Here is a 20,245-nt window from a genome sequence, read left to right as displayed (position 1 = left end):
AACAAGGACATGGGGGGGTAATAATTAATACTTGTTAAGTAAAAAAATAAATGACCATCTGAATAAAAAGAATAATATATTTGAATTCTTAAGCAATATTGATACGATATATTTAGTGCTTTACATGAAATATCTTTAATTATCCTAACCACTTTTCAATGCAAGATTTAAAAAAAAAAAACAGAACAAAACTGAAGCAGAGAACATTCCCATAATAGGTGGCCATGAATCCAGTACTGGAAGACTGTTTTTCTAAGACTCTAGAATCCATATTCTTTCCACTAACCCAAACTGACTATATAATTCTCCATTTGGATGGAAGTTTTAGCAAAATTGTTATTATTTTAAATTATGCAGATGATGTATTAAGACAATACAATGTAAGAGAAAAGCTTTTAATTCTGTTATAATCCAGAAAAATAGACTGGAAACATCAAAGTGTAGTAGTTTGAGTGTAAACTCTTAATATATATGTGCAGACACACACATATTTTTTTTAGAAAATATGTACTTCTATATTAATTTATTGAAATCAAACTCATAAACTCAAGGAAAACATGACACTCTGAAAAAGTAAATAATATATTCAGAATTTCCTAGAATTTGAAGGCACATATACAAAATATGTTCAAATAATTTGAAAAAGTATGTTACTAAATTAACTGTTACCACTTAAAATTTATAAAATTATAAACTATATAACGAAGCAAATGTCTTAACTTTATAAATAGGTACACATAATTTTAATCAAAATTTTAGAGAAAAGTTAAGTGTGAATGATTTATACATACAGATATAAAGGAATCATTCCATTTGAATAGCAATTTGTACTATTTAGGTGAAATCATTCTTTTGTTAATCACTAATATGAAAGCAGAGAAAGCACTTGTGACAATATGTTTAATTATGAACTGAACAGTGAGACAAATTTAGGCAGAATTATATATCTCCTATTGTTCTACCATGAAAGTGAAATAAAGCTCCTCACTGTTACTGCATTTGACAATAGAATTAAGTTTTCTGTTTCAAATAGGTTTTATCAATCACATAGGAAGTCAAAACTGTTTCAGATTTCAGCACCCTTAGACTTCTCTCCTGCCATTACATAGTATTACTGATTAAACCAAAGTTGCAGAGATACATGTTATAAATGGTTATCTAAACTTAAGCTACCAAAAACACTGCAACTGGCTTACTATTAAATTGATTTTTCAAGTAATTGACACAGTTTCAAATTTCTTTGTGCAGAAATGTCATTGCCTTTCTCTTTCTTTCTTTTTTCTTTCTATTTTTTTTCCCTCTTTTCACTTGGAGTGATTTCTAGTTTGGGACACATTATTGGCAAATAGCAACTAACCATGAAATCATTGCATCTATGTTGGCAGTTTAATTTCAATGTGCAAATAAAACAGGTTTTCCCAATTCCTTAGATATGCCAATATTCGTACTAAAATACAAATGTCACAAAATTAGATTGTATAATCAACTACTGGTATGACTGGAAAAATAAAACTGAATTATTTTGCTTTTTCTATATCTTACTGAGAGGGTGTAGTCTATATAGACTCCCACAGAAGCAATTTCTAAAAAGATACAGAGATAAGTGTTTTATACTTTTCAGAGTGCAAATCTTTTACCTCTTTGGTTAGGTTTATTCCTAGGTATCTTATGGTTTTTGGTGCAATTGTAAATGGAATCAATTCTTTAATTTCTCTTTCAACTACTTCATTATTGGTGTATAGGACTACAACAGATTTCTGTATGTTGATTTTGTATCCTGCAACTTTACTGAATTCGTGTATCAGTTCTAGCAATTTTTTGGTGGAGTCTTTTGGGTTTTCTACATAGAGTATCATGTCATCTGCAAATAGTGAAAGTTTGACTTCTTCCTTGCCTATTTGAATGCCTTTTATTTCTTTTTGTTGCCTGACTGCTGAGGCTAGGACTCCCAGAACTATGTAAAATAACAGTGGTGAGAATGGACATCCCTGTCTTGTTCCTGACCATAGAGGAAAAATTCTCAGTTTTTCCCCCTTGAAGATGATATTAGCTGTGGGTCTTTCATATATGGTCTTTATGATATTGAGACATGTTCCCTTTATTCTTACTCTGTTGAGGGTTTTCATCAAGAATGGATTCTGCACTTCGCCACATGCTTTTTCTGCATCCATTGAGAGGATCATACAGCTCTTATCCTTTCTTTTATTAATGTGGTGCATCATGTTGATTGATTTGCCAATATTGAACCATGCTGGCAACCCAGGAGTAAATCTCACCTGGTCATGGTGAGTTTTTATTTTAATGAATGGTCGGATTCAATTTGCTAATATTTTGTTGAGTATATTTGCATCCATGTTCATCATGGATATTGGCCTGTAATTCTCCTTTATAGTGGGGTCTTTATCTGGTTTTGGAATTAAAGTAATGCTGGCTTAGTAGAATGAGTTTGGAAGTTTCCTTCCATTTCTGTTCTTTGGAATAGTTTGAGAAGAATAGGTATTGACTCTTCCTTAAATGTTTGGTAGAGTTCCCCTGTGAAGCCACCTGGCCTTGGAGATGACACAAAGAAATGAAAAAACATTCCATGCCCATGGATTGGAAGAACAAATACTGTTTAAATGTCTATACTATCCAAAGCAATCTGCACATTTAATGCAATCCCTATCAAAATACAAACAACATTTTTCACAGAGCTAGAACAATCTTAATATTTGTATGGAACTATGAAAGACCCTAAACAACAAAAGAAACCTTGAAAAAGGAAAGCACAGCTAGAAGCATTAGAATTCTGGACTTCAAATTATATTACAAAGCTGTAGTGATCAAGACAGCATGGTACTAGCAGAAAGGCAGGCTCATAGATCAATAGAACAGAATAGAAAATCCAGAAATGGACCCACAACTATATGACAACTAATCTTTGGCAAAGCAGGAAAGGTTATCTAGTGGAAAAAAGATAGTCTCTTAAATAAATAGTGCTGGGGAAACTGGACAGCCATCTGCAAAAGAATGCAACTGGACACCTTTCTAATGCTATACACAAAAATAAATTCAAAATGGACTAAGGACCTAAATGTGAGACAGGAAACCATCAAAATCTTAGAGGGGAACACAGGCAGCAACCTCTTGGACATTGACCATAGCAACTTCTTACAAGATATGTCTCTGGAGGCAAGAAAAACAAAAACAATAATAAATTATTGGGAATTCATCAAGATAAAAAGCTTCTGCACAAGGAAAGAAACAATCAACAAAACCAAAAGTCATCCTTCAGAATGGGAGAAGAAATTTGCAAATGACATATCTGATAAAGGGTTAGTATCCAAAAGATATAAAAAACTTATCAAACTGAACACCCAAAAAACAAATAACCCAGTTAAAAAGTGGGCAGAAAACATGAATAGACATTTTTCCAAAGGAAACATACAGATTGCTTACAGACACATGATAAGATCCTCAACATCACTCATCATCAGAGTACAAATCAAATACTGCAATGAGATACACCCCAACACCTTTCAGAATGGGTATAATCAACAACACAAGAGGCAATAGGTGTTCATGAGAATGTGGAGAAAGGCGAACCCTCTTGCACTGTTGGTGGGAATGCAAACTTGTGCAGCCACTCTGGAAACCAGTATGGAGGTTCCTCAAAAAGTTAAAAATAGAACTACCTTATGATCTAGCAATTGCAGTACTAGGTATTTATCCAAAGGATACAAAAATACTGATTCAAAGGGATACATGCACCCTGATGTTTATAGCAACATTATCAACAATAGCCAAATTATGGAAATCACCCAAATGTCCATGGACTGATGAATGGATAAGGAAGATATAGTGATGTGTGTGTGTGTGTGTGTGTGTGTATGCAAATAGAATATTACTCAGCCATAAAGAGGTATAAAATCCTTCCATTTGCAATGACATGGATAGAGAGCTAGAGCGTATTATGTTAAGTGAAACAAGTCAGTCAGAGAAAGACAAATACCATATGATTTCACTCGTAGGTAGAATTTAAGAAACAAAACAGATGAACATAAGGGAAAAAAGAGAGAGGAAGACTATAAAATAGACTGTTAACTCTAGAGGACAAAAAGAGATGCTGGAGAGGAGGGCAGCGGGGGAGGGGGATGGCTAAATGGTAAATGGGTAATGGGTATTAAGGAGGATACTTGTGATGAACATCAGGTATTGTATGTAAATGATGAATAACTAAATTCTGCTCCTGAAACTAATATTACGCTGTATGTTTTTTTTTTTTAATATTTTTATTTATTTATTTCACAGAGAGAAACACAGCGAGAGAGGGAATACAAGCAGTGGGAGTGGGAGAGGGAGAAGCAGGCTTCCCACCAAGCAGGGAGCCCGATGCGGGGCTCTATCCCAGGACCTGGAATCATGACCTGAGCCGAAGGCAGACGCTTAAAGACTGAGCCACCCAGGCGCCCCATATTACACTGTATGTTAACTAATTGGAAATTAAATAAAAACTTGAAACTACAAGAAAAAATAAAAAAAATAAAAAGATACAGAGAAAGATTGAAAAGCCAATGAAAATTAGTAGACATGAAAAGGTATTTTGTATTAACTCTGCTTAGTCTCTTAAACAGCAAAATACCAAAGGGAAGTATTTGCACATCTGCTTATCTGTGGGCTTTTTTTGTCCTTAAGTAAAGAGACAAGACTTTCCTTCTACATTATGTTAAATTATTCCTTTCTAAAATTGTGTCTATTAAATCAGATCAATTTTTGTATGATATTATTCCTTTTGATTGTCTGAAAATAGTCTTCAAGTCAAGCATCGAACAGTGTCAGCTGCCAAAAAAAAAAAGTTTTTAGTTTGAGTTTTCTTGTAGCAGAAATGAATATTGAACATCAAGATGCTAAAAGCCTGTCAGCAATTGCATTATAAACCTAAACTTTGTAATGACTATGAAAATTCAGTTGGAAAACATTTTCATCTGTTGCAACTGTTTTCAATAGTCAAAATTTGACTTTATAATGATGTAAATTAAAAATGAATAAAAGAATCTAGGAAATGTTTCTTATTCTTGATCAAGTAAATTCTCAAAGTGTAATTTAAATGTGAGATTAGTTTTGAATATAAACTTCTATGTTTATTGAAATCACTACTTTTCCCATGATCTTTTTAAACAATGGCATTGAATGATCTGGTAACCATTTAAGTATTAAAAGAAACAAATTTGATTTCTTATTTCATGGCAAAGTGTGTTTTATTAAAAATGGTTCCACAATGCTTTGAGTTCATAAAGACTTTTTTGGGGGCACAAGTCATTGCTGTCTACCCAAGATATTTAGGAGGAAAACATCACTAAAACTCTTTCTTACTTTTTTAGGTGAATAATATATTCTTGTAGACAATAAAAAAGCCCCCCCAAATAATGATTGATTAACTTTCAGAGGTTGAGCAGGCTAAAGGTTGACTTTATGCATAGTTGTATGTTTTAGGGGGACAGGAAGAGGTTTGTTTGCTTCTCTTTATCAAATTCTATACTTAAATGAAGGTTCTTAATACTTGCATTAAGAAGTCCATGTGCACATTTTATTTACAATACTGTTTTTGCATTTTGTTTTAAGAATGGTTATGGTATTAATTTTTTTATGGTATTAATTTTTTTTTGAAGTGTCTCTATCAGCCTCTCAGACCCTTTGGTAACTTAGGTAGCTATCTTTTTCTTTTTCTTTGTTATTTTTTTCCACTGTCTCCCCTCCCCTCCCCTCCCTTCCCCCTCTTATGTATTTTATTGTGCAGCATGCTTTCATACTTAGTTATGACAGCTTGACACGGATAGATGGTATTTCAATTTTGCTGAATGGATATAGAAAAGGTCAACAATTCCCCACTGATGGACATTTAATTTATTTCTCATGTTATCTCGCTACAGTTTTACAAGGTATATGCATTGTGTTATCATTTCTGTTAGAATTCTAAAATCTGGCTTGATGTGTCAAAGGTAATGTACATGTTTAATGTTAATTTGTGCTGCCACATATTTCCTCAAAATTTGTTACAGATTATATCCCCACAGTGCATGACTGAATTGCTTTCGAACACCATTGTTAGTACTAGAAGTTATCATGAGTGTGTGTGTGTGTGTGTGTGTGTGTGTACGCAAACTTTATGAGCAATTCTGATCTGCTTCCTAAAAGTAGGATGCAAACTCCATGCATGTCTTTATAAACAAATTTAAAAAGGAAAGGCTAGAAGGATAAGCCATAAAATTTGATACTTCTCACTTGCCATAATCCTAAACATTTTAGGATGTAGTTACTAGACTCAAAGGTTGCTTTTATTGGCTGTCAGGAAGGATAAATCTGACTAGGTGTTATAATTACCTATAATATTTTAACAGAAAAAAGTAGATGCCCTTTAGTTTTTTAAATAACTTTAGATTTATGTATTTATCTCCTTAGTTTACCGCTTGTAATTAGTAAACTAATGAATTCTCCTGTGATATGTGTTATCAAGATATTAAGCCAATTCAGTTAAGAAGAGAATCTTTTTTTTCAGGTTTTTAAAACTCCATGAAATCCATAGGTATTTATCTTTTATTACATTATATTGAAATGTATTGTTTTCAGTCAAGTTACCACTAGTTTTATTGGAAGCCTAATGACATGTGGGAAGTCCAGGGAAGAGAATAAAACATGTGTTTAGGAATTATATATAAAAGGCAAGTGAGCTGGAGGATGCCTATTCTGTCTTCCTTCAGTCTTTGGTTAAGCTCTGCTCCTTAGGAATGGTGTTAATGCCACAGGATTTTCAGTCTGTTGAATATGTAGCCAAGTGTACTCAGAGAAAGCATTCTGGCTAGCAGTAGAAATTTGGTTAGGTGTGCAGTGATTAGTATAGAACATTGATTAGAACTGGTAACCAAGAATCAGTGAATACCTTTTATGCCTTGTTTAGAAACAAGTATGAAAAAAGTGAGAAATATAACCTATAAAATCAAAAGCCTATTAGTTCAGTAATGTTTCTGTGTTTCCAGCACACCCAGGGATGTTGAGATAGCCCCTACAATAGTAAGAACATGCTGCAAATGGCATTTCTTGCCACCAAGAAAGACTTATCATGCTTAGGAGGTTCTTTAGATTCTGGATGTAGCTTATATATTATTTGGGTATGTTACTGGGCCTCAATAACCAAATGCCCATAAGGTTGCTAGATTTTTAATGGCCTCTTCCCAAAAAAGAAGTCCATGTAACAATTCCAAGCCTCACCGGGGCACATCTGGCCACTACTTAGTCCCAAGCTGTTAATAGCAGACAATAACACTGGCTTCCCATATTCCAATATTCTGCGAAGGGATCATCTAGCCATGTGGTTGCATTGGATCCTTTCACTATAGAGCAGGCATTGATTTGTCTTCGCTAGAATAAATGCTGTTTCTGGATATAGATCTACCTTTCTGATTCACAGTACTTTTGTCAAAATCACCATCAATGAATTTATATAATAATTTGTTCATCATCACTTTTGACCAAGGAACACATTTTAGAGAAAGTGAAGTGACACAGTGAGTTAAACTCAGAGAGTTTATAAGATTCTACATAACCCTTGCCCCAGATCAGTTCACCTGATAGAATGGCCTTTTGTTGACTCAGTTTTAGTACCAGGGGGTGCAGACAGCTCTTAAGAGTTGAATGGTTGCCCTATGATGTAGCATGTGATTTTTACCAGCAACAAATACAATGGCTTTTTCCCCCAAGCCAGAATATCAGAATGTATTCTGAACAAAGATGTGGAAATGGGAGTGGCTGCTTTCTCTATTACTCCCAATTATTTGCTAGGGAAAACAAAACCCAAAAGCTGTTTCCCATCTCTATACCCTGGGATCTACTGCATTAGAGAAGCCCAACAAGGTTTTCATTGACCTGGAAGCTGATATCACCATCAGAACATTTTGGACTAGTCTTGCTACTGAAATTATAAATAAAGAAGTTACTATACTAAGTGGGTTGATCATGATTATCAGGGGAGAATAGAATAAAATTGTTACTATACAGTGGGAGCAAGGAGAGATATGTCTGGAACCCAGTAGCTTCTCTGGGACTTCTCTTTCTATCCCATTCCCACAGATAAAAATTAATGAAAATTTAGTCATTCAATACAGGCAAGATTGTTGATAGTAAAACCCCTTCAAAAACAAAGTTTTAGTTACCGCCTCAGGAAAGAAATAACACCAAGTGAGGTGCCAACAAAGGGAAAGGAAATAAGGAATGCATAATGGTAAAAATTATAAAAATAGGGGTGCCTAGATGGCTCAGTCGGTTAAGTTTCCGATTCTTAATTTTGGTTCAGGTCATAATCTCAGGATCATGACGTCGAGCTCTGTGTCGGGCTCTACACTCAGCATGGAGCCTGCTTAAGATTCTTTCTCTCCCTCTCTCTCTCTCTCTCTTTCTCTCAAAATAAATAATAAATAAAATCTTTACAAAAAGGAAATTATAAGTACAAATTCTGTCCCTATGGCCAGTTGCAAAAATGAATATGGTCGTATCTAAGCATATTTTCTTTCTCATTTTGTTATTCATAGATTATATATAACCAGTGGTCTCTTTACACAGTCACCTTGAGTTAATATAGTGTGATTATTTATTTTTAATTGCATAATTTAATATTTAATTCACAATATGTCTAAGAACGGTTGTGACTGATCTACCAAATATATGATCCCACTCAGAGATGGATAAAATTAAATTTAGAACTTAGTGTCTCCATTTTTAGGAAAAGTGCAAGTACATTTTTGGTATACAAAGAATAGTCACATCAAGTTTGGAAGAATAATTTGTTTTTACTTTACTCTGAAATTAAAAATGGTTAAAGGATATGTGTGGATATTGAGTGAATGACGGGTTGATTTGTACCATATCTGTCTTCAATTTGACCTCATTATGGACTCCTTCTATGATCTTTGACCACTCTACCATGTAAGAGATTCCAGGAGCTGTATTTCCTGCAATCCTCTTCCCTGTGTGATTCCAGATCACAGGTAATTATGAAAAATATTCTCATAAAATTTGGAAAGCACAAAGGAAGGAAAAGCCACTATTCTCTGGAGGCATTTGCAGTGATAAACAAGGGTAGACAAAAATCACAAATTCTTCATAAGAATTTACAGGAAGGAAACCAATTATCTCATGGCCACCAGCTGCCTTCGGGATCTATTGTGTGGAAAGAGCTATGTCCACTTTCCCCCAGGTAATGCCCAGACAAGTGGTTATGGTGGGAGTACCGGTTTCTGACAATTCCTGCCCAGGACAAGACTCCTCTAATGGGTCATCTTTGTTCTTAAATCCCTACTGGGCTGACTTAAACTTTCTCAGAACTTTACTAAATCTGAGCCTTCCCTATTCATTCTTCCTCTCCTATCACATGCAGGAGCTGAATCTCAGCCTGTAGTCTCTCCAGCCTGCTCTTTCTCTCTCTCCTCTTTATCTTTCCCGGGTGTTACTAACAATAAGTCTTTGTATTTTCTGTAGACCCAAAATTATGCACATTACAAACACACACACACACACACACACACACACACATACACACACCCATAAAGCAGTGATAAGAGGAATAAAATAATGTTTAAATTGTTACGGTAACATAGACTAGGAACAAGACTATGTGTCATTTGTCAGACTATAATCCAGAATGTCTTAATTGAATTTTTACTTTTATTTAATTTTAATTCATTTTTATTTCCTCCATCTCACCAGCCAAATTTTAATAGTCACAAGTGACTACTGTCTACTGTATTAGAGCAGAAAATTTTGAAGGACCGTTCTGATATAGAAGTGTTGAAGTGACCAAGAATGATAAATCAGGGTAGGGAAAACATTGTAAAGAACATAATCAAAATCCTAAAAGTTATACAAATTCTTACATGGTAGGTAAGTAATTATATTAACTAAATCAGAGAAAATCATTTGAATTCAAATTGACCAGTTTTGAAAAAAATTTTAAATGAAAAGAAAATTGCCCTATATTCTTCAACATTAATAGTGTTAATATTTAATTATCAATATTTGATAATATTGCTCAATTGACATATGCAACACCTCACTCTCTTTTCCTCTACTCTCTCAGTTGTCTACTCTTATCTCTCACACAGACCCTCCCTCCTACTTTTTCTCCCTAAATATCTGCTACTTTTCTATTAAAGCCTCTTGCAGTCCCATCAGCAATGTAATTTTGAGCAAGCTGGCAAAGCTCTCTAAGCCTCAGTTCTTACATCAATCAAGTGTAGTTAATATCAACCCTTCTGATATTTTGAGGATTATAATTAAAGCTTTTTTTACTGGATGCCTTCTTTATGAAGAGCTATAGTCTAGACCCAAAGACAGTATTTCAATGCAGATCATAGGGGAGGTTAAATTTTTGAAGCATCTATAATTGTTGTTTGGACTTTCCCTAAAGGAAAATTTAACCTTTCTAGACTTACTTATTAGGAGATAGGAATGTCGAGGGAGAGAGGAAAAAAAAAAAAATGTCAGTTTTTAAACCATGCACTTTGAGGCAAGGGCAGCACCTTCAAGTGGAAATGCCTTATAAATTCCTCAAGAGATTATATTAGGATTCATATGTAAGGTCAGTGTCAGAAAGCTGGACTGGAGTGCTGCAGTATTGAATATCATAACTTGTGTCTGTGCACCATGGGAAACTTTTTGTTAACACATAAGGAAATTATAGTTTAATAGACTATATTAAATCTTTGTTTTTACTCTTCACATCTCTTACCCTTGTTCATTAGTAATGTAAGGTATAAAGAAAGCCTTTATTTATCATAGACATAAATATGCTACTATGGAAACAGATTCAGAAAACATAATGGCTGATATTAGACATTACCAAGTAGCCCACTGTGCTTGAAGAATTTACTTAAAATAGTGGACCCCTGTTCACACTAATGAAATCCACTAAGATATTTGCTTAGATATTCATTCCATGGCTATTTCAGAGAATTTGTCCTAAGAATTTTTATCATTTGTATTGCTTTTTCCTGGTCAAAAATAACACAAATACATATGATAATTTTACAGTCACCCAAAAAAGATGTTATATTAATATTTAGATAACTCTTGGGGATTCTTTGAGCTTAATCATTGTGCAATAGTACAAGCATTAAAGATTTTATGGGGAAAATTTTAATTGTAAAGTGAAACTTGTGCTAAGAAAAATTTCCAATTTCTGAGAGATAATTTATTGAGATTGATTTTATTAAAAGCCCCTACATAATTTTCCTATAGACTGATGTTTCTCATGTATATCCATGTTAATAAGTCAAATATTATTCCATAAATATAATTTTTCTTGAACCAAAAGCAAACACTCTTTTAGATCATTTCCTATTTCTGATTACCTATACCAGTATGCCTCTTGGATTCCACAAGGAAAAAAAATCCCTATTTCATATTGCACTCTCAGTGTGCTAAAGAACATTTTTTTCCCATGTGATTTGTTAGTGCATGTTAACAGTGAATAATAACAAAGGTTTGCATATTCTAATTAGAATAAGGAATATTAGCAGGCTAGAATTAAATATGAATATTAATACTACAATTGACTACTAAAATAGGCTTTAATTTACAGAAATAAATGTGCTTCTAAATAAGTTTTTACAGACATTTTGAAATGCTAAATTAAAACATGAAATAAACAGTTTTCAGAAGAAAGTTCTCTTTTTACAGTGAAATTTACTACACTTGATCTTAGCCAAAAGGCCGAGAAGCGATTACAGTGAAATTTACTGAAAAATGTTATCATTGTATCTTGTTGTATTTGACTGAGCATATCTACTTCAGAGCCATGAGAAACTTGTATATACGATATGTATTTTAGGTAAATATATTTATCCATTACAAATACATAGAGTCATCAGTATTAATCATAGATATTATGTTTACCCAATGAGAATATTTATTTTTTCTTCTTATGTTATAGACTCCTTATCAAATTGTGCAAACTCTTACCAGTAGATGTGGATGGTTATATACATTATGCATAAGGTAATATGCAATAATACTATTCTCACTGAGGGAAATACATTAATTATTAGCTTCTGGTGACCAGAATCCTTTTAATGGAGTTTAAGCTTTGCTGAAAATAGGATATACACTACTGAATTATAGGTAAAATACTGAGAACTTTTCCTCTATGGTCAGGAACAAGACAGGGATGTCCACTCTCACCGTTGTTATTTAACATATACTGGAAGCCCTGGCCTCAGCAATCAGACAACAAGAAGAAATAAAAGGCATCCAAGCCAGCAAGATGACATGATAATCTATGTGTAAAACCCGAAAAACCACCCAAACCTGCTAGAACTGATACACAAATTCAGTAATGTCGCAGGTTACAAAATCAACATAAAGAAATCTGACACATTCTTATACACCAATAATGAAGCAGCAGAAAGAAAAATCAAGGAATCAATCCCACTTGCAATGGCACTAAAAACAATAAGATACCCAGGAATAAACCTAACCAAAGAGGTGAAAAACCTATACTCTGAACACCAATGAGAGAAATTGAAGATGATAAAAACAAATGGGAAAACATACCATGCCCATGGATTGGAAGACCAAATACTGTTAAAATTCTATACTACTACTACCCAAAGCAATCCCTATCAAAAGACCAAGAGCATTTTTCACAGAGCTAGAACAAATGATCCTAAAATTTGTATGGAACCACAAAAAACTTCAAATAGCCAAAACAACCTTCAAAAAGAAAAGCAAAGCTAGAGGCATCACAATTCTGGACTTCAACTTATATTACAAAATTGCAGTGATCAAAGCAGTATGGTACTGGCACAAATAATAGACACAAAGATCAATAGAACAGAATAGAAAACCTAGAAATGAACCCATAACTATATGGTCAACTAATCTTTGACAAAGCAGGAAAGAATATCTAGTGGGGAAAAAGACAGTCTCTTCAACAAATGGTGTTGGGAAAACTGGACAGCAACATGCAAAAGAATGAAAATGGACTAGTTTCTTACACCATACACAAAAATAAATTCAAAATGGATTTAAGACCCAAATGTGAGACTTGCAACCATAAAAATCCTAGAGGAGAACATAGGCAGTAACCTCTTTGACATTGGCCATAGCAACTTCTTTACTAGATATGTCTCCAGAGGCAAGGGAAACAAAAGCAGAAATAAACTTCATTATAATAAAAAGCTTCTGCACAGCAAAGGAAACAATCAACAGAACTAAAAGGCAATCTTTGGAATGGGAGCAGATATTTGCAAAAGACATATCTGATAAAGAGATAGTACCCAAAATATATAAAGAACTTATCAAGCTCAACACCCAAATAACAAGTAATCCAGTTAAAAAATGGGCAGAGGACATGAATAGACATTTTTCCTAAGAAGACATACAGATGGCCAATAGACACTAAAAAGATGCTCAACATCACTCATCATCAGGGAAATACAAGTCAAAACTACAATGAGATATCAACTCAACACCTTTCAGAATGGCTAAAATCAACAACACAACAAACGACAGGTGTTGATGAAGATGTGAAGAAAGGGGACCTCTCTTGCACTGTTGGTGGGAATGCAAACTTGTGCAGCCACTCTGGAAACCAGTATGGATGTTCCTCAAAAGTTAAAAATAGAACTACCCTACAACCCAGCAATTGCACTACTGGGTATTTACCCAAAGGTTATAAAAATACTGATTCGAAAGGATACATGCACCCTGATGTTTATAACAGCATTGTCTACAATAGCCAAATTATGTAAACAGCCCAAGTGTCCATTGACTGCTTATGAATGAATAAAGAAGTCGTCTATATAGACAATAGAATATTACTCAGTTATCAAAAAGAATGAAATCTTGCCATTTGTAACAACATGGATGGAGCAAGAGAGTATTATGCTAAGCAAAATAAGTCAGAGAAACAAAAATATATGATTTCACTCATATGTGGAATTTAAGAGAAAAAAAAGCAAAGGAGCAAATGGGGAACAAAAGAGAGGGAGGCAAACCAAGAAATAGACCCTTCACTACAGAGAACAAATTGATGGTTACCAGTGGAGAGGGGGTAGAGGGATGGATTAAATATGTGATGGGGATTAAGAAGTGCATTTGCTGTGATGAGCATCAGGTTTTGTACGTAAGTGATGAGTCACTATATTGTACACCTGAAACTAATATTACACTGTACATTAACTGGAATTTAAATAAAACCTTAAAAATAAAAAAGTATATTAACAGATGTTTCCAATGAAAAATATTCCTTTATTTATCTCCTCACCATACACTTATTAAATCTATAGTATCTGTCCAGAACTTCGATACAAGTTATAAGGTAGTAAACAAAATAGATAAGTTTTCCATAAATGTTCCTTTTCCATAAATGTTCCTGCTGTTGGAAAGATACCTCTAAAATAGGAAACTGTTTTAACAAACTATGATCCAGCATCTGTTCTTGCAAATCAAGATTTATTGTAACATAAGCACTCTAAGTCATTTACATTTTTTAAGACTGTTTTACTTGAAACAGCAGAGTTGAATAGTTGAGACAGAGACAATGTTGTGTGCAAGCCTATAACATATACTGCCTCTTTTATAAAAAAGTTTGTCAATTATTGCCTTAGAATATAAAGTATACATGCAAAACAATTCTCTGTCTAGATTTTATTAAATAATATTTTTTCCCAACACAAGTTAAAGAAGAACAAAGTCAAAGACCTGACAGTACACAAATTCAAGACTTACATAAAACGACAATATTGAAGACAGTGTGGTATTGGCAAAAGAATAGACAAGTATATCAATGGATCATAATAGAGAGACCAGAAATACAATTTATCTTTGACAAAGGAGAAAATGCAATACAATGGAGAAAAGATAGTCTTTTCAACAAATGGTACTGGAAAAACGGGGCATCCACAGGCACAAACATGAATCTAGACACAAACCTTACAGGCTTCAGTAAAATTAACTAAAAGTGGATAATAGACCTAAATATTAAATGCAAAAATATCAAACTCCTAGAAGATACTATAGGAGAAAATCTAGGTGACCTTGGATACAGTGATGACTTTTTAGATACAACACCAAAGGTATAATCCATGAAAGAAGAAACTAATAAGCTGGATTTCAGTACAGTAAAAAAACTTTTACTCTGTGAAAGGTGATTGTTAAGAGAATGTGAAGACAAGACACATACTAGGATAAAATATTTGTGAAAAAGACATACTAGATAAAGGACTGTTAACCAAAATATATAACTAACTCTTAAAACTAAAAAATAAGAAAATGAACAATTTAAAAATGAGCAAAAGACTCAAATAGACATCTCACTAAAGAGATATACAGATGACAAATAAGCATATTAAAAGATACTCAAGATCATATGTCATTAAGGAATTGCATATTAAAACAATAATGAGATACCTCTGCACACCTGTTAGGATGGTGAAAATCCAAAACAGTGGACAACATGAAATGCTGGCAAGGATGAAGAGCAACAAAACTCTCATTCATTGTTGATGAAAATGCAAAATGGTACAGCTACTTTGGAAGATAGTTTGGCAGTTTCTGACTAAGCTAAACATAATCTTACCATATGATCCAGCAGTTGTGATCCTTGGTATTTACTCATAGGAGTTGAAAACTTATACCCCCATACAAAAACGTGCACATGAATGTTTATTGCAGCTTTATTAATAATTGCCAAAACTCAGAAGCAAACAAGATGTCCTTCAATAGATTAATGGATAAAATTTGGTATATACAAACAATGGAATATTATTCAGTGCTAAAAATAAATTTGCTACCAAGACATGAAAAGACGGAGGAATCTTAAATGCATATTACTAAATGAAAGAAGGCAATCTGAAAAGGCTACATACTGTATGATTCCAACAATATGACAGTTTGGAAGAAGCAAAACAATGGAGACAGTAAAAAGATCAGTGGTTGCCAAGGGGTCTAGGGGAGGGGGGGATGAATAGACAGAGCACAGAGGATTGTATGATACTATAATAGTGGATTCATGTCATCACACATTTGTCAAAACTATGGAATGTACAATGCCCAGAGTGAACCCTAATGTAAGTTAGGGATTTTGAATAATTAAAAAATTTTAATTGGAAGAAGATAGTAGAATTTGTATGAAACCCCATAGAACAATGACTTCACTATATGGAAGAAGAAATTTCTTTAAATTTGATTGAATTATTGAGTGCCTGGGTGGCCCAGTGGGTTAGCGTCTGCCTTTGGCTCAGGTCATGATCCCAGGGGAGCCCCGCATCGAGCTCCCAGCTCCGTGGGAAGTTTGCTTCTCCCTCTGCCTCTGCTTGCTGCTCCCCTGGCTTGTGTTCTCTCTGTCTCTCTCTATCAAATTAATAAATAAAATCTTTAAAAATTTTTGATTGAATTATTAATAGTATTATTATTAGTAGTAGTATTAATAGTATACTACCAATATCTTTGTAAAAATTAAAAATAAATTATATTTTTCTGTGCATTCATTTGGCAAACTGTCAGGTATCATCTTAAGCAGGATCATCTATCACAAAGTATATTAGATTAGCAGAAACAAAAACAAAACAAAACAACAACAACAACAAAACATGGTGTCAAAGGACACATTTTCAATAGTTACTATTTTTTTTTTTAAGATTTTATTTATTTCACAGAGAAAGAGAACAAGCAGGGGGAAAGGCAAAGGGAGAGGGAGAAGCAGGCTCCCCAGGGAGCTTAAAGTGGGGCTCGATCCCAGGACCCTGGTATCATGACCTGAGCCAAAGGCAGACACTTAAGCACCTGAGCCACCTAGGCGCCCCTCAATAGTTATTATTAACATGCTTATCCCCATTTTGTAAATGTGATGTATGTTCTTTTTCTGTGTATTTATCTTTCTGTTAGACTGATACTCACTTGGTTTGTTACAGTCCTTACTTACTGGAAGTTCATATTTGGCATCTATTTTAATTTGACCATGCCTAATATCTTACCAGTCACAAAATTTTTAGTATCATCCCATTTCATGGTATTCAGTAATTATTAGATTGTCGTTAAAAGCTAACTCAACACTGGAAATAAGAATATCTTCTCCACTTCAGAAGTAAATATAAGCAGATGAAAGGCAAATACCTCTATGATAAATCTTCATGATTATGAATTAGAAAATGATTTCTCTGGACTAGCCAATTATAATCTCATTAAGTCCAGATAATTATCTCATATAATCCTCATAACAATTTCATGATATCATTACAATATCATTATTCTAATTTTAGTGATCAAGAAACAAAATGGACTAAATTACTTGGAAAAACCTGTTTGCTGGTAGTTGGTAGGCAGAACTGAAGATATTAATTCAAGTCTATGTAGCTCAAAAATCTGTGTTCTTCACTATACTGTTCATAGTCTTTACATCAGTTAAAAATTATTTTAACTATCCAATCATTGGACTGTTTTCTTTTTTATCCTGCTATAAAATTTGTTTGTAATATATATAACAAATTTCTAAGAACATACTGTTATCTTGTCCTTATTTGGTTATTATCTGAGTATTAGAACATCCATTGGAGCTCTCAAATAATTACATGTTTTTCAAATGGACACAATGAACTGTGATGTAAATATTCTAGAATGAGTAAAATGAATTGTACATTTCCTCAAATGTGTTTGAATTTTTGTACTGATATCTTGGGATACAAGGAGAAGAGGTAATTTTATAAGATTCTATCTAAAAGGCTAACAATTCAACAAAAATGTATTCATATAGAATGTGTTCATTGAAAAAGTCTTCTTAGTTTAAAAATGACAGGTTTCTTTTCTTGGAGCCTTTTGAAGCACCATGTAAAGTCCCTAAATCTTTGTATCCACTTTTGCCTGAAGCAGCAGGGTGAGAGCGATAATGACGTGACCTCAAGATGGCTACCACGACCACCACACTCTACTGTTTACCCTCCTCACGCAACTATAGAATCAATTGAATTTTCCAACTTTTAGAATGACTGCTATGTTTTCTTTTCCTTTTTGTTTAAAGATTTTATTTATTTATTTGACAGAGAGAGACACAGCGAGAGAGGAAACACAAGCAGGGGGAGTGGGAGAGGGAGAAGCAGGCTTCCCGCTGAGCAGGGAGCCCGATGCGGGGCTCGATCCCAGGACCCCGGGATCATGACCTGAGCCCAAGGCAGGTGCTTAACTGAATGAGCCACCCAGGCGCCCCTATGTTTTCTTTTTAAAAGATGGTTCATTTATACAATGGAAAGCCATTTTATTATCTTCTAAAGAAACTCCTTAGAGACCCTTGAATAATAATTCTATGTGGAAAATGACTACTAGCACTGTCTATATGTCACCAATTTCAGCTTCACATTCCTAGTTCTAATGACATTAACAGTTACCTTTTCACTTCAGCAGCTTGGGGATTGGGTTTACTATGTTCATTCAACAGAATGAACTGAAACCAATGTGTAATTTTTCACTGAAAAAGTGCATCCAAACAAATAAAAATGAATAAAAATAGCAGAAAGATTCCTACCCCAGAAAATTACTTTGACACAAGCCCAAATAGAATCTATATTCATAATTTCTAAAGAAAGTGGGAGTTTAAAAATATACTACTATATTGAAAGTAATCTATATTCTTCATATTTTCATTATGTGGCACCCTGAAAACTATATCCTTGCCCTTGGCATTTGGACAAAAGTTTTATAATTGATACCATTAGCTTCTGAGACATTAACAATCTATTTATCTATCTGTAATTTTATTGCTATTAGTTGTTCTAAAATATGATAGCAAGTGATCTCATTTGATTGACATAGGAAAGCTATCGAAAAGAATACTTCTACTAAAAAAAATGAGTAGGTGATTATTTTCAAAATATTTTAGAAATGTAAACCACCAAGACACTTTTAAAAAAGCATTTAAGGGGCGCCTGGGTGGCCCAGTTGGTTAAGCGACTGCCTTCGGCTCAGGTCATGATCCTGGAGTCCCGGGATCGAGTCCCACATCGGACTCCCTGCTCCTTGGGAGCCTGCTTCTCCCTCTGACCCTCTTCCCTCTCATGCTCTCTATCTCTCATTCTCTCTCTCTCTCAAATAAATAAATAAAATCTTTAAAAAAAATAAATAAAATAAATAAATAAAAATAAAAAAGCATTTAAGAGATAAACCATTGCTTAATATATAAAGTACTAACAATTTTGTATTATATGTATTTGGAGTCATACAAAACAAGTTATACTAGAATATAGACATAAGTAGGCACTCCAAATAGCTACCAATTTCACTAAATGAGCTAAGCGTGTCCCTTTAGTGCTTGCTGTCTCAAGCGCTGATATAAACACATTAGATTATCCCATCAGCCATATTAGATATGAGTTATTATCTCCCATTTTTCTAGCTGAGAAATTATTACACAGAAGAAGTTAGCATCTTTATACAATTGATAAATGGTAGAGCAGAGATTTGAACTCAGGTAGTCTATCTCCATAATAAACCGTAATCACCACTGTATAATCATTGCCTCAGATACATAGTAAAACGATAGAAAGAGATATGTCATTTATTTCCCAAACAAAAGTTAATATACATCTCAAAGCTAGCAGGACAAAAAAACTATCTCATTTATCAAATATTTATTGAGCATTTACTATGCGGTTGGAAATAGAAGTGCCAAGGATATAGCCGTGAACAAGACAATGCTTCAGTCCTCAGATCTTAGGTTTGTGAGATATATTCTTTACCTTTATGTTGACCCAAACACTGTCCTGATAGAACCACTCCAATTCTAATTTTATTTGCCATCAGGACAGGATAGAAAGTGTGACACAATGGTATTTTTAATAATCACTATCTACAAAGACAGGGTCACAGTTGTGACAAAATTTGCAAACTAATCAATAGGCATGCCTTGAGTATAAAAAGATAGATAACAACTCAAGGTTACATATAGATTCAAATATTGTGTGGCATCCTTTGTATAAAAGGAAATAATTTATCTTTTTTTCAATTACACTTGACTCTGTCAGAATCCTTTGCTGCAGGAAAAAAATATCAGGGAGAAACTGAATATCAAAGAGAATATAACACTGATTAAGCTGGAGGATTTTTTCCCCCTCACTTCTGAGTTCTTTGGAAGTTAAAAAAAAATTCTTTTATGATACTTTTATTTAATTTTTAAGTTCTTAAGCCTGAGTCTTTAAAATACGAGGAATACAATGGGTACATTAGATTT

At 33.8% G+C, this 20,245-nt stretch overlaps 1 pseudogene; it reads right to left on the bottom strand.

The window, feature by feature from the left end:
• Window positions 1-11,626: 11,626 nt before the first annotated feature.
• LOC112820530 (U2 spliceosomal RNA) lies at window positions 11,627-11,751 on the bottom strand (annotated as a pseudogene).
• Window positions 11,752-20,245: the final 8,494 nt, after the last annotated feature.

Source organism: Callorhinus ursinus, unplaced genomic scaffold (assembly GCF_003265705.2).
Source record: "Callorhinus ursinus isolate GAN/ISIS: 27379988/994484 unplaced genomic scaffold, GSC_fseal_2.0 scaffold3, whole genome shotgun sequence".
Classification (NCBI taxonomy): domain Eukaryota; kingdom Metazoa; phylum Chordata; class Mammalia; order Carnivora; family Otariidae; genus Callorhinus; species Callorhinus ursinus.
This window is presented reverse-complemented; position numbering and strand designations above follow the sequence as displayed.